Below are 16,421 nucleotides of genomic sequence, written 5' to 3'. Positions count from 1 at the left end.
TGACTGTTTCACTTCCCAGTCTCGGAAGTCACTCATTCACTCATTCATTCATTCACTCTCTCATTGAGTCATTTAACACGTATTTCCCAAATGCCAATACCCTAAGCTGCACCCAGGCTCTGAGCTGGGAGTTAGGATGAACTAAGACAGGTAAACCCTGCACTCAAGGAACAAACCACTTAATGGAATTACCTCTGTACCCCTAAGCTTCCTGCAAGTGCTTCCCATGAGGGGGCGGCACCAGATTGGCAGTTAGAGAAAAATTTGAACACTCACTCACACAAAGGAGACACAGAGAGGAGACCTGGCTGGAGGGGAACACTGCTCCTGCATTGTTGTGACCTGAGGCAAGTCACTCAATCCTTTTGAGTCTGCTTGTTCGTGGGCGGAGAGAACTGATGCGCATGCTGCTTACGGTCAGACAGAGCCTGGTTCAAATCCCAGCTCTGCCTCTTACTAACTGTGTGGCCCTGAGTAAGTCATGGCACCATCACTGAGTGATCGCCTGCTACACAGGGAAGTTGTGAGCAACCATTAGAAAGCTGCGCACCCCAGGAGCCACCCTGAACTTTCACGAGAGAGAGAAACTCCCCAAATTTTGAATACTCTTAAGGAGGAAGATTGAAGGTGATGATGTAGGTCAAGTTCCCGAGTAGCATTGGTGCTCATCACCATCATATAATTCATCAGGTAAGAACTCTACTGGCCACTACTAGTAGGTGTGCAGGATTGACGCCAGATTGAGAAGTCTCATTTCACATGCTGTGTGGCCAAAAGCAAGTACCTTCACCTCTCTGGCCAAAGAGTCCAGCTGTAAAGAAGTAATAAACCTGATTACCCAGTAGATGTAAGCAGGTGGGGGAGGGGTTCACTCGCCCCTTCATGCTGTCCTCTTGTTGACCTAAGGAGAGCCTGGGGCTGGTGGGCCAAGGGAGTTACCAGCCTGGAGGTAACATAAATGAAGCCGCACCAGGCCAGGAGCTGGTTGCAGCAGAAAAGGGAGCACTAGAGGGCTCCCAGGGGAACCTGGTTCAAAGAGAACTGTGATCCTCAGGGGAACTTGACTCCCAGGGAATCAGTTACCAGGAAACTTGCACCTGGGGAACCAGGTTTTGGGGAAGAAGGCTTGGAGCTAGGCTGACTCTACTGTGCAGATGAGCTCCCTTGACTGCACATCTCCAGTGGTGCTCTGGAAGAGAGCACAGGACATGGAGCTGGAAATTCAAATCCTGCCTCTTCCAGGCACTCACTATGGGACTTTGGGCATCCTAAGCCTGTTTCTTTCTAGGATATTTGGTGCATCCGTGACAGGCCTGGCAGGAAAAAATCAGTTGAGAGAGTGACTAAGAGACTTTAATGAAGGGACTTCAAAAACACAGGCAGCAGCCCTCCTGCCCACCTGTGACAATGCAGTTGCTTCTCTTCACTGACCTTCTCCCCTTGCAAAGCAGCAGCGGCAGCTCTCCTCCCAAGGCTGCCCACCTGTGCCTGGACTCACAGGCACATATGCATCCCCTGCCTCACCTCACCTGAAATCACCTCCCCCACACTCCTCCAATCTACCTCTCTCTAAGCAAACCTGTCCCTTTTGGGGCAGCTGTTTCTGCCTGCTTGTGTCTGTGCAAGTGTCCTGTGCTTTTCTCTCCCTTTTATAATAAACCTGCCCTTTTGGATATTTAAAAAAAAAATCATGGACAGGATTAAAGGAATCCACAAAGGGCTGGTATAGCACCCTGGGGTTACTAGCAGTGGGAGCTACTGCCACCCCTAGGGCTAAAATAGAAAGGGGAAAGAATCATCCCAGAAACCCCCGTGGAGTTAGGGCTGCATGAGAGTTGCAGCATTTGGTAAAAGAACAGTCATTACTACTAAACCACAGTCCAACAGAATGGAAGCCATGGAATGTTTGTTGATTGCATCAATAATTGAGTTTGTGACTGAAGGACTCTGCGATGTGGATTCATCCTGTAGCAGATTTCATTTTCCAAACAACTGATTCAATGTCTCCCATTCCACATACTCTTCTTACAATGGGACTTGAACACTCCTTGAATCTGAGTATGATTGTGATCACAGAAAAAGTGTGACATCTGTTAAGCCATAAAAGGCAATGCAGCTTCCATAATGGCTCTCTTTGAAGATGCTCACTATTCAAAGCTAGCCACCATACTGTGCAACAGTGCAAGCAGCCACATGGGGAGGCCACACGTGGGTGTGTTCCAGTAGACTGCCAGAGGGCCCAGGCAACAGCAGCACCAATTGTCACACATATAAGTGAGGGAGCCTTGGAGGCCTCCAGTCCAAGTTTCCAGACACCGTGGGTCAGAGACAAACTAACCCTGCTATGCATATTCTGAGTTCCTGACCCATAAAATAGACAAGCATTAAAAAATGGTTGCAATTTAAGGCCATAATGTTTGCTTCAGTCCACTGGAGTCATCCTCCCAGAGCACAGAGCAGGTGAGAAAGGTGAAAAATTAATATGAGGGGGAAATGGAGAAAATTCAGCAGCACAGATGGAACATCAGCATGAGGCTGCTGGATCGGGAGCTGATGGGTGCTCCATGCAGCTCAGCCCAACCAGAAGACACATTCATGTGTTGAAATTTAGTCCCACTGGTGACTACTACTGCTGCAGTCACCTAAATAGCTTGTGTATCTCCCACCTGTCTTCCCCACACCGCACCCTAACCCTGACCCAGCCCTGCCCACAACACCTGAGAACCAGCACACCCCTCTTACCTGGTCACTTCTGAGCTGGCACCCGAGCATGCCAACATGAACTGCTTGGGTAGTGGAAGCGCTGGCAGGAGAGAGAAGAGGGTGGTGGGTGCCTGGAGGGACTGTCTCCTCACTCCGCCCTGTACTCACAGGCACATGTGCATCCCCTGCCTCACTTCACCTGAAATCACCTCCCCCACACTCCTCCAATCTACCTCTATCAGGGAGCCTTCAAAGACTTCACCCACTCTTACGAACTGCAAGTGGGTGTCCCCCTTAAATTCATTGGTTGATGCTCTAACGTTAACATTGTTGACATTGGGGGGAGTAACGATGTTTGGAGGAGGGATGTCTGGAGGGTCATAAGATTGATGTTCATGTAAGAAGACATTTAAGAGATGTGGCATCTCTGTCCACCATGGGAGGACACAGCAAGGCCACCACCTGTAGGCCAGAAAGAGGGTCCCCACCGAATCAGCCAACACCCTGATCTTGGATTTCCCAGCCTCCACAATTGTGAGAAATAAATGTCTGTGCTTCAGCTGCATAGTCTGTAGTATTTGTTATAGTCACAATGGCCAACTAAGACTCCTTCCCCACTACTACACTCCCCTTCCCTGAACTCAGTCCAGACATATACATGGTTATAATTTTCCTGGAAATGCCAATAGGAGACTGTGAGGGGAGCATCTGAGTGAGATAGCTAACATGCACAAGATTTGTATCACCAGAAATCTAGAAGGATCCGCTCTAAATCTTACATGTACCTTCCACTAGCAGCTTGAGCAGGGTTCACAGCTGCCTGCAAGAAGTCAAGGCCAAGAAGCCTCTCTGGCTTCCCTGGGCACCCACAGCTTCTTATGTATGCTCCCCCAGCCCAAAGCTCCCTGTTTCAAAACTAACAGCTTCCGGAACCATGACAGCCTTGGGAGCATGGCCCTTGTTTTCTATCGCTCCTAATAAAACAATAATCACAGACAGCATTCCAATCACTATTAATAAAAACATTGCATTTCTTCATTTACTTCTCACAACAACAGTCTGAGGAAAGTCCCAGTATAGTCCCCTTCACACATGGGATAAACTCAGAGGGGAGGTGATTTGCCCAAGGTTAGCAAGGCAGTAGGGACCAGAGTGGCAACTGAGAGCCATGTCTGACTGCCTCCAAGGCGGTGGTCCCCGCCTCGCATCACATCTGTCACTTCCCAGCTCCCGCTCACAGCACGGAGCCGCACTCGATAAATATTTGGGGAACAGAACAAAATCTTAACAAATTCTCAGTGCATGAATAAAGCTCTGATACCGAATAGAAACCAAACCACCTCAGTGATTTCCAATTCAAACACCACCATCCGCTCCATGCATTCTGATGCACTGATGTCTTTTGTTTTTTTGGAGGGGTTTTGTTTCCTTCAGCAAGGAGAGAGCAGCAAAGAGGTACGCAGAGTCCCCTAGGGATTCATTCCCGCACAACATTTCAGATGTGAGCTGGGAAAACATTCTAGAACAAATAGGCTCTGGTTATCACAACACCACTGAGAAGGAAGTGGGTAAGGACCCGGGGTCCCATTAAGCAGAGGACAAAAGTTGGACCCCCAGAGTGAAAGAACATGTTTGAGTTCACTCAGAGAGGGAGGCACACACAGCTGCTGGACGCCCAGGCAGGGGTGGGTGTCAGATAAGGAGATTGCAATTCCCACTCCCACCACTACCAAAGGGAACACGGTGGCCTCATGGGAAGGATATAGAGAGCATATGGCTCCAGAGAAAACATGGCAGCCCCACTTGATCAGAGGAGTAGACTCTCATATCTGGTTGAGATCAAAAAAGAAGCCTTCCCAACACACAGTCCCCATCCCCATGCACCTCCTCCTAGTCCATCCCCATTTCTGCACACAGTAGGCAGGTCCTCAGATGTGGACTGCATCCCCTAGAACCTTGTTGCTTGGCAATAGATGACTTTGTCTGGGCAGGGGGTTCTCAAAGGACTGTGACCACCCCCCTTGTCAGAGGGTGATTGACGAGGAACCAATGCACCCCAGTTTCCACTGGAGAGTAAGAACCCTATTTCTGAGGTGAAAGGGGGTATGATAGAGTGGACCCAGGCATAGACAAAAGTCCTCCAGTTCTTTGACTTCCTGTATGACCTTGGGTAAATCACATCCTTTGATTCTGTTGCCCCACTTGTCCAATGGCCCACCATCAATATCTCTTGGGGTAAATATAGCCAAAATCTGGAGGGAGACAAGCTTGTGTGACAAAAGCACATTCAACAACTACACTCTTTCATTTGTCACTTAAGCCTGGGTCATTCTGGGAATATTGTGTTCAGAAGTACTGTACATGTACACTCAGTTATATCTTGCCTTGTTGCAAGGAAAATGATTTAAAGCAAACACAAATCACTGGGAGTTTTAACAGATATATAACATACATTAGAGTTTTTAACATAAGTTAATAATGATAAGAAAAGTAAGAAGCAAAACAGAAGTAAAGATATTAAATAAGCCAGAAATCTGGCTGGTTCAAAAATGAAGATTACACATTGTTTCAAAAGGTTTAAAATTTTACATATGAGCTTCCTGGTAGCAAGTGCAAAAAAAGAAACTGGTCAGTTATACATGAAATCTGTATATATAATATATTATGTGTATATATATATATTATATATATTATATATATATATGCATGTATATATGTTGGCACAAGGCACCAGAAAGAGGGTAGCTTCAGGAATAATGGTGGGCCACACTAATCAGAGCATTTACTATATGCCAGGCGCTGCTCTGATAATACCCTCTGACGTAGGTATTTATCATGCCCATCTTACAGACTAAAGAATCTGAGTTAAGTCACTTGCCCAAGATCTCACCACAATGAAGAGGTAGAACAGGGGATCAGGACTCTTAATCATTCATAAAGGGCCTGAGGCAGACCCAGACTTGGGGAACTCATCTCTGAGCAAGGAGTGGGCAGAGGAAGCTATGCTAGTGCAATCCCAAGGAGATATAGAACCCGCCCACTCTCATCCATTCCCCTTGGAGTTATGCTTTGTACTAAGGGTGTGACCCAGCCAACCTCCCCATGACAGAGGAGGAGATCTGGGTGGACCTTGAGATGACCACAAGATGCATCTGTCCAGGTTACCTGTATATTGCCACATAGCCAATCACCTGAAAACTCAGTGGCACAAAACAATTTTATCCTGCTCCCAGATTCAGTAGGTCTGGCATTCACACAGAGCATAGCAGGGTTGATTTGTCTCTGCTCCATGACGTCTGGGCCTTTGCTGGGGAAAGCCAAACAGCTGAGGAGGCGAGCTGGCTGTGCTCAGCAGGGCCTGTTGACCACAGTGCCTACATGGCCTCTCCACGTGCCTTGGCTTCTTCTCAACCTGGCAGCCTTGGGAATCCAGAAGAATCACTGGATTCTTCTCACTTCTTGCACGGTGGCCCCAGGCTCCAAGAGTGGTGTTCCAGCAAAGTGGAAGTCACATAGCTTTTGCTGATTCACATCCCTTCTGACATCTTCACTGGGGTGAAGCAGACACCAATCTGCCCACATTCAAAAGGAGGGGACATAGACTTCTTCTCTCAAAGGGAGGAGTACAAGAACGTGTGCCCACATTTTTAAGCCACTGCCATGGCCATGGATTGCCCAGGAGCCCGGTTGGGTGGCACAGCAGGGACCCAGCCCCGCGACACAGTTCCAAGGAGGCTGAGGGAAGTCGTGGTCAATCAGGACAGACCCAGGACTCAGCCGGACCCACTCTGGTCGGTTCTACCTGAGCTACTGCTCCCCACTTTTGACTCTGACATCCTCCCTGGGAATGATGGAGAGGTTAGACCGGCATCCACAAACACAGGGCCCCAAAACTCACCTCTAGCATGGCAGGATGACCTTGAGTGAGTCATATGGCATCTTGGGGCCTCGGGCTCCTCACCTGCATGGTGGTGGAAGCTTCCCAGGGCTCTGGGGAGGCACGGAAATGAGAGAACAGATGTGAAACCCAGACACTCAGTAGGCTCCCAGTGAAAGCTGGTTTCCTTCCAAGGGATGGGTGGGGCAGGGGTGCCACATGCAGGGAGCCGGTCTGAGGACCTGACTCCTTGAGTTCTCTCTCAGGGACTTCACCACAGCAGCGTGTCTGCACTTGAAGCTGCACAGGCACCTCTCGGGCCTGTGGCTCCCAGCTCTAATTACAGCTTTCTGGACAGATTTCCTGTTTGGGAGCTGGCAGGGTCCCCTCAAAGGAGCCACAGATAATGAGCAGCTGGCTGCAGAGCCTCCATCCACAGGGGCACTGACCCTGAAGCAGGCCCAAGCAGGCCCACATTGGAAGAAAGAAGGCCCTCCAGATTACCTGGCCACAACACACACACACACACACACGCAAGCATATGCACATGCAGAAAACCACCACCATGGCCAGTGGTCTTTCCAGTCTCCACTTGCATATTTCCAGCAACAGAGAGCTCACCACCTCACAATCAGCCTTCTAACCTCTAGACAATACAGATGATTAGACACATGTCCAAATCTGCCTGCCCTTCAGTTTCTAGCTATTGATCCCCAGGTTCACTAAGAACCAGGCAACATGGAACAAAAGAAAGAACATAGCCTCTGCATGCAGAGGAAAACGTTCAAATCTCACCTCTGCCGTTTTCAGTTTCTGTAGCTTCAGTCAAGTCCCACCACTGCTTTGCGGCTCAGTTTTCTTATCTGTCGAATCAACAGAATACTACTCAGGGCACAGGGAGGCTGGGAGTGTGAAATGCCACCACACATGTGAAAATACCTGGCACACAATAGATGTCAAGTAAATGTTGTTTCCTCCTCCTTGCCTCTTGCACATTTTGCATTAGGGCAGCTTCTTTAGGCTTCCACAGATGGGACCACAAGAGGAAGGATGTCTGGGGTAGGGTCCAGATTCTGCCCTTCTAACCAGCCCACTACTGTTCTTGTTCCCAGACCACGTTGTGAGAAATTCTAGAGTCAAGCAGAGCCGCTGACTTATAAAACTCTTTGGAAAACAAGCCTATGGCCAAGATGGGTTCACTGGGCTAGGGGTAGGGATGGGGTTTGCCCTGAGACGGAATATGGAAAGTGTGGTAACCATGCCCTCCTCTTCAAATCTGCTCCCCATCTCCCACCTATGCTTGGAGCAGACAGCCTGGGTGCTCTTAGATGCCAGATGGCCTCTTTGCTAACAGGACTTCGGTTCAGAAGATAGCACCACCCTGTAGGGGGTTCACAGAAATCCCAAATAAATGAGGAATGCAGGGGCCAGGCTAGCCAGCCACCCAGAAGAGGCCTTCAGGCAGAAGGGAGGAGCCCTGGAAAGAAGGCAAGCTAGTCTCCTGACTTCCCAGACACATGCGTGCACTCATGCACACACACACACACACATATACACACTCATGCATGCACATGCAAGAGAAGAAAGTCCAGCCCTCACCCACACAAACCCTTCCTTCCACCTGGTCTTGTGGCTGATGGTAGCAGAGCCTCTATTCAGGATTCAGCTCAGACACTAACTCGCTGCATAACCTTGAGCAAGTCCCTTTCCCTCTCTGAGTTTGTTTCCCTGCTACAGGTAGTTGGGCTAAGCCTTGCCTAGGGAAGGAAACAGCATTGGCGGAGCCACTGATGTGTGCCTTTATTAATGCTTTTGTTCGACAGTTACATATTGAGCAACTCTTGTGAACCAGGACATGATCAACAGCACTGAGTGAAGTGAAAGGAAGCTTAGAACCAGATGCTTTATCCATTCTATCTCATGCCCCTTTGCTACCAGCAACTACGTGGGCTGCCCTCATCATCCCTGTTTTACAGATGAGAAAACTGAGGCACGAGTAAGTGGCCAGGGCTGGGGTTCAGGCAATCAGGGGATCTGTGGACCATCACACACCCCTGAACTACCCCTGACCTAGCTGCATGTCCTCCAGCTCTCTGAGGCCTGGGGGGTCCCTGACTTCTGCTGTTCCCTAGAGAGCATTCCTTCCATGTCCTCTGCGGTCACTGCCCCACAAGAGAAAGACCAGAGGCCAAGGGCAGACTGCTGCCACCCACCCAGATCCGAAGATTCCAGGTGGGGCTTTAACCACCGCTGCCCCACCCACCCAGGGCAATTCCAGGATGGGCAGCGCAGATCCTCCCTCGGCAGTAAGTCTCTGAACCCCCCGGGGCTGAGAGTACTGGCAGGTCCTTCTCATCTCCCCCACCCCACCCACCTGCTCCTCATTTACTCCAGGCACCTATCTGATGCAAGAGGCAGAGCAGCCCCACACGGAAAGGAGGCAGGCTCAGCTTCTGTGCACTTACCCACAGTTCTGCAATCTAAGAAGAGACTATTTGGGGGCCTCCCCGGTGGCGCAGCGGTTGAGCGCTGGGTTGTGAAGCTGCCCGCAGCCTCTGCAGCGCTAGTTCGATCCCCGGCTGCTCCCCGGCCACCGGAGGAGGGTCCCACATGGCGCGCAGACCTCTCCTGCCGCCCGCTGCTCCCCTCAGCAGTGTACTTCGGTCCTTCTGCCTGCTCTGCTCCCTGCTCTGGCTCTGGTGAATTCTCTCACCCTCCCGTGCTTCTGACTTTACCCAGTGCTGGTATATATAAAATAAATAAATAAATAAATAAAATCTTTAACAAAAAAAAAAAAAAAGAAGAGACTATTTGAACCTCAACATACAAGGAAGCTGAGTGTCACTGCAGAACATCAACTTTATTCTGAGTTACCAGGCAGGGTGGGAGTGAGCTCGAGATCTCAGTGCTCGGAGCCCTCGAGGTCTCGGCCGCCTTGGCCCCGTGCCTCACCTCTCACTTTGAAGATGTGCCCAATCATTTCCCATTGCCTGGAAGACTCTGCCTCTCCCCTCGGCCTCTCCAAATAGACTGGGGAGCTGCTCTCAGCCTCCCCTCACCCTCCCAGAGCCCCACGACCCATCTAGCAGCTCCAAGGGCTGCTGAGCTCAGCACCTGGTGTGCAGCCTTGGGCAGCTCAGGGGGTTCCAGGGTACAACCCAAGTCCCTGCAGGGGCTGCACCAGAAACCTTCTAAGACACAGACTCTGTCAGGTTAGAGGCATTACCTGCCTTACATACCCTCTTAGGAATGTGCAGTGGGGTTTTCCAAAGGCTCCCAAAGATTGACTGCAGTAGCAGACAGGAGAACCCAGTGCCTTCTCTTCAGTGGATTATTAAAGAGACTTGCAACAAACAGAAAGTGATGTCACTCTTAATTCCTTCATGTTAAAAAAAGTAATTTTTTATGAAAAATCTATTAGGTTAACATAGAGTGTGTTTATTCTGGTTGTCAAAGAATAAACATCTTATGATGTCTCAGCTTTAATTTATAATATGGTATATGTCCATAAGATAAACGGACATAATTTTTCAGGTCCTCAATAATTTGTAAGAGTGACAGAGTCCTGAGGCCAAGTTGCAGAAGGTCCACTTGAAAGGAGAGGGCCCCTCCTCCGCAGCTGATTGCACAAGGGTGAGGCAGCCCATCCAGAGGCAGACAGGGTGGGGCCTTCAGGGGGTGGACAGACAACCTGGCTTATGGACCTTGAGTGGGCAGGCAGCTGGGGGAGAGGGAGTAAAAAATGCCTGGTCAGAAGTCAAGGGGGAGCATCGAGGCTGCAAGGCAGAAGCATCCATGAGAACTCGGGGCTGGGGTCTAGAACACAAACACTGAGGGGAGAGAGGGAATGTTGAGTTGGCATGAAACAACAAGAAGCAGGGAGGTAGGGAGATGGGAGCCACTTAGGGTGAGGCTGGCACTGCAGCCTCAGGCACATCTCCCTGCCCTGCTGAGGTCCCCTGAACCCCCCTGTTCTGCACCCCAGTCCAGCCTGCTGCTGCCCAGTGACCTGGCTGGCCCTAGATCCTCGTGCTGTTTCTCTTTTCATTCAGTCCTGCCTTCCTTGGGGTCAGCTGAGTACCTGTGTTCCTTGAGCCCAACCAAAATAGCCTGGAGTGCTGTCCTCACTCTGGGACCCTGAGCAAGGACAGAGCATCTGTCCTCTCATTGTCAACATGGAGAGGATGAGCCCAGCTCAGGACGCAGGAGTGAGCTCTGAGGACTGACATCATAACATATGTAGGGAGACTGGCACGTGCCATGTCCTAAACAGGTGCAGCTAATATTAGCATGCCTGCTTCTGCCTCGATGGCTACTGTTATTATTAGTGGTGGTATTAATATCCCGGCAGGAAATGGTCTTCAAGGTCACAGAGCTCCTGATGTTACTGAGGGATAAATAGGAAGGCCAGGAGCAGGGCAAAACCTGGGGCAGAGCTGGAATCAGAACCTACCCTCCTGTCCCACGCAGCATGTTCCAGTGAGACAGCAAGTACTCTAGAGACAGGGACGTGCCAGCAACGTCCACACCCAGGGAACCAGCCTTTCCTTCTCTCAGCAGGTTTTTGCTTATTTGTACATTTTTGGACCATCTCATGGGCCAGGCACTAGGCTGGGTGCTGAATGTCCACAACAGGACTCGGCCCCAAATTGGTTCAGTCTGTTTATAGATCTACCTGTGGCCTCGCCCATCTTCTGACCACTGGGAATCTCAGCCAGGGATGGGGTTTGGAAAGTGTTCCATGAGCCTTACCCTGATCACCAGTAACAAAAGCACACAGTTCCTCTGAGCAATCTCAGAACTGCCGCCCATTCTGTGTTCCTCCAGGAAGAGCAAGACCTGGCTCCTCATCCACTTAGCAAGGGAGGAAAAAAGTCTCAGAGAGGTTTAGTGCCTGTCTCAGGACACACAGCCAGGAATGGGAGAGCTAGAGCTGTGAATAGTCTGGGAAATCTCCAGATTCCAGGGCATGGCTAGGAACAGGCCTAGAGTGCACGGACATATGCACATGGTCAGCACGTGCCCGAGAGAGGGTCCAGAGAGCAGGGCAGAGGGGAGGGCATCTCTGTAGATGCATATATCCAGAAACCAAGGCCCTGGGACAGCCACTTCCACCCTCTGCTCACTGCAGCAGTTCATCTTAACACCAGCATAACTTCTTGGGTTGTGCTTTGCTTTATTGCACCTTGCAGAGATTGCGTTTTTTACAAATTGAAGGTTTGTGGTAACCCCACATCAAGCAAATCTATCGGTACCATTTTTCCAACATCCTGTGCTCACTTCTTATCTCTGTGTCACATTCAATTAAGGTGTGTATATTGTGTTTTTAGACATAATGCTGTGGCACCTTTAATAGACTACAGTATAGTGTAAACATAACCTTTATAGGTGCTGGGAAACCAAAAAAAATCATGTAACTCACTTTATTGCAATTTTTTTTATGTTAAGTCTCTTTTTTTATATATTTTACATCATTGTTCATTTTTAAACAATATTTGCTCCCCTCCTCTCAGGTGTAGTCACCCTTTTGCATTATTGTGGTGGTCTGGAATGAACCTCTAACATCTCTGAGCTGTGCCTCCACTTCACGGTCAAATGTGAGGTGGCAGCGCCCAGAAAGCCCGACTTCTCTGAAAGGAAGTGGGATCCACCCTCCTGGCTGGAGAACACTGTGGGAAAGAGGGTGGCATATGGAGAGCTCAGGGAGCACTCGCTGGAATTGGGGGTGAAAGGCAGGGTACTGAGGAAGAACAGGACTTGAGCACAAGTCAAGAGCCCACACATCCCAGGAGAGGAGGCTGGAGCCCAGGAAGTTAGAGACGGAACAGGGAAGAGGCTAGGTTTGGTAGGGGGCCCTTTGCACCTGTCAGTCCCCGCCAGAGTCATGGTGTCTCCCCAGCAGGATGCTTGGCTCTTGGGCGCAGGTCTGGGATCTGGCCCAGAGCAAATGCTCAGCAGCTCTGCGGTGTGGTGCGGGTGCTTCCAGAGGCTGGCTGGGAAATAGGAGATACTGGGGGAAAGAGCCCTGCATCTAGAAGAATCACCAGTTCTGTACAAAAATAAGCTTCACTCTAGTTTCTTGATTATATTGCGTGTTTTACCCAATGAAAAAAGGCATGGTAGAGTGAAGGCCTGGAGTAAGGGAGGACACCACAGCTGAAGTGTCAGTAAGATCCAGGACTGTGAGGACTCCACCTCACAGCAGCAGCAACTATGACTATCGTCAAGGCACCCCCAGACACCCCACTATGGGGCTGAGGCCAAAGGCTGCTCTTTGGTCCCCACTTAAATCTGCACTGTGCTGATCTGGGCCAGCTCAGCAGAGAGCAGGACTTGGGGCAGTCACTGTCACTGAATACAGGAAGTAGGAGTGATGCACAGGGGCCCGGGACCGGCACAGCACACGAGGAGGACGGATGGGGCCAGAGCTGCCTGGGCAGCGCCTTTTGCATGTGTCCCTGAACAGATGATGATGGCAGAAGAAAAGAAGGATTTGCTCAGAGAAGCCCTGCCTGGGGGTGGGGGCAGGAAGGTCTCAACCAAGACCCGCCCTTGTCAGTACCCAGCCTGCATTCTGGTCCAGCCCTGCCTCCTGCCCCCGGAGGATCTTTGCCAGGTTGTCCTGGCCATCGTCTTTGAAGTTGTGACGGGACTCTGCATTAGGTAAGACCCCTAACAAGAAATGTACCCCGAAACACATCCACAAGCATGAATAGATGTGCACACACACCACATGTACCCACACACACAAGCACATACAACACATGCACAGCCCCGGCCTGGCTCGGGCAAGGCCTGTGCCCCTGGCCTGCAGGGGGGGGATGCGAGGCAGCCTGGGCAGCAGGCCGGCCGGCAGCAGGGCCCCTAACAAAGGCGGTGGAGGGGGACACAGGCAGCAGGGAGGAAGAGTGGGGGAGGGCGGCTTAGGCTGGGGAGGATTGTGGCTCAGAGCCTAACAGGCCACCAGCAGCCGCAGCATCTGCTTTTTCTCACCTCTAAAGGGAATCGATTTGTCTCTGACTGATTTCCCTGACGTCTAGTTTTCTTCTCCGCCCTGCTGTCAGCCCAGCCACTGTGCCGGGGAGTAGGGAAGCGCCCTGGCTGCCTGCCTGCCGCACGCCCCCCACAACTGCCTCCCCACCTCACTCCACCACACACACTCACACCACACACTGCACTCACACTCACATGCCCAACAAAGAAACCCACACTCGCACCGCAGCCACCCTCCAGACACCCACACTTCCACCAAGGCAGACGGGCCTGCCACATGCAACACACGCTCCTAGTCAGGCTGACACACCCCACACATCACACTCACAACACGCTCCCAGCCAGACTCTCTCTCTCTCTCTCTCACACACACACACACAAACACACACCACACGCACAATACACTCCCAGCCAAACTGCCACACACACCCTCCACACACTGACACATCATACACAAAACACACCCCTCACATACCACACACACACAGACAACACAATCCCAGCCAGACTGACACACTAAATGTAGACACATACAACGCACTCCCAGCCAGATTGACACACTAAATGTACACACATACAACACACTCCCAGCCAGACTGATAGCCCCTCCAAATATCACATATACACAATCCCAGCCAGACTCACGTACACACACATACACACACACAGAGGACACCATACTCATACCCACCTCCACACCCACATTTCTAGCACCACAGGAGCCCTACCCATCCCCCACACAGTGCATACTCAGAAGGCTATACACACTCAGCTGCACACACATGCATGCCACATTGTTCCCCTCAGACACCAAAAAACACATCGACCCACAGAGCACACCCACACCCACAGTTTCGCTTCCAGATAGCACAGGTGCATCCCTGATTTTCACACATGCACATGGGCTAAGTCCCTACACCCCACACACACTCCCTGACACCCACCAACACTCCCACTCCCCTCACATTTCCCAACACCCACGGGCAAGCTCCCACACCACATACACACCCATCCCGAGTCTTGCCACTGCCCACCTGGCTGCCATGGACCTCGGCTCCTCAGAGCTCTCCTGGGACCCCATGAGGCATGACGTCCTCCTCTGCTGTCGATGCCTTGAGTGGAAACTTGTACCCAAAGTCTTGGGCAGAGGAAAGCATGGGTATGGACAAGGGAGGTGGTCAGATGTGGCTGTGGGGGAGCCGAGGGCCTGGACAGACTTGCTGCCAAGCAGTCTGGATGAGAAGCTGGACCCTGGACTTCAGTAGTCTGGAATCATAGGTTGGGAGTGATAGTATCATCCCCTCAAGTTGACCAGGATCAAGTCAGCTTTTCCTGGTCACTAGCAGTCACAAACACCTTGTGGGGCTTCCTGTGTTCCAGAGGACCCTGACGATCAACAAGTGACAGAATGTGTTCATGAAACATTTTCACTTCTATGACTGGATCCTGGAAACACCCATCTCATGGATGAGGACACTGCAATTTGGGAGAGGCACTTATCCAAGGTCCCACAGGGCTAGTGAATAAAGAACCCTGAGGTCAATTCTAGTCTCCTGGTGGCACAGTCAGAAGATTCAGACCAAACCAACCAGCTCCAGATAATAGTCCATCTGCTTGAAACCCCATAAGACCAGTTCATACTTGTGTCCTCTACATCTTGGGGGCCACAGGGAAAGACCTCAGCATGGGTGCCAACAAGGCAGGTATAGAGAGGTGTGTGTGATTGTCAAGATATGGGGCAGAAGTGTGGAGGTAGGCAGAGCGTGTGGAAGGTAGCAGGCTTGGTGGCAGATGGAGCTGGTGGAGCTGTTGTCCACACAGCATGCATGCAAACCTGTGGGTGTAGAAAGGTATGTGTATAGGGTCATGCTGTGGGAGAGTCCAGGTGTGACTGTGTTTCAAGTGCATGAGGGTGCACGTACAAAGGCCTTGTGAGAGTGTGGGGCTGTGTGCATGGTTGAGGAGTCAATAGGTGTGCCCAAAAATCACACAGTAGTGTATGTGAGAGTGGGAGGGGGGCCCCAGATGGGAGGTGGGCTCTGCACCCTATTTCCTGCACCCCTGCCCTTCCCTTGGGATTTATCTAGCCAGCAGCCCTATTCTCAGAACAGGTAGCAGATAATTGATTAGAACTGGTCCTTGGCTCTTCTAGGTCTGGTCAGAGACAAGAGACCCAAGTACCAGCACAGAATGGGTGCCAGGGAGTCAAGGATCGCAGGTGCTTCCATCCCAACCTAGGTCTCTACTCTGCTGTCCGTGATCTGCATACCTCCCACAGTGGCACACGAAAGTGGAAGCCACCCAGTGAGTGCCTGGAGGGCAGAGCATGAGGCAGCTCCCCCGTCCTGGCCTGGCACAGAGGTGGTGCTGAGCCTGCTTGCTGAGTGAATGAACTCCCAGCTGAGTGCTCACTCCCTCACCTCTCCCTTGATGCAACCATTCACCCCAGCACCTGATTTTGTGCCTACTAAGTGTCGAGCTGACGGTCTAGCTGCTGAGGAGGTCAGCTAGACACAGATCTGCCCCTGGGACATTACAGTCTATGGTTCTCTGAGGGTCCACTCCAGGCTGGCATGAGCAATTAAGCCATGACCCACCACTGATTTTCTGTTGCAGGCCAGGCACCGTGCCTCTGAGCCATTCAGAGTGATGTCTCTCTGCCTTATCCAAAGCCCTTGAGGTAAGTACTGCTGTTATCCAAGATAAGGATCTCATCTGTAGGAGTTAAGAGAAATGAGAGAGGTAGACAGATGAGGTTCTAGGAAGGTCTAGGAAGGCCCAAGCCCTGCCCTTCAGTGAGCAAGAGATCAGTGCCATGACTGTCAGCAGAGAATGGCCAGCCTCTCTC

At 51.0% G+C, this 16,421-nt stretch overlaps 1 long non-coding RNA gene across 1 annotated transcript in view; it reads right to left on the bottom strand.

Annotated features, from left to right (window-relative positions):
• Positions 1–7,439, bottom strand: part of LOC129144964 (uncharacterized) — a 60,174-nt gene extending 52,735 nt beyond the window's left edge. The window contains exons 1-2 of the long non-coding RNA XR_008549860.1: positions 7,376–7,439; positions 6,602–6,693 (exon numbers count right to left, since the gene is read on the bottom strand). This is a non-coding gene — a long non-coding RNA (uncharacterized LOC129144964). The remainder of the gene's footprint in view (positions 1–6,601; positions 6,694–7,375) is intronic.
• Positions 7,440–16,421: the final 8,982 nt, after the last annotated feature.

The sequence above is a fragment of the Talpa occidentalis genome, unplaced genomic scaffold, assembly GCF_014898055.3.
Source record: "Talpa occidentalis isolate TD23 unplaced genomic scaffold, MPIMG_talOcc4v2.1 talOcc4.8, whole genome shotgun sequence".
NCBI lineage: Eukaryota > Metazoa > Chordata > Mammalia > Eulipotyphla > Talpidae > Talpa > Talpa occidentalis.
This window is presented reverse-complemented; position numbering and strand designations above follow the sequence as displayed.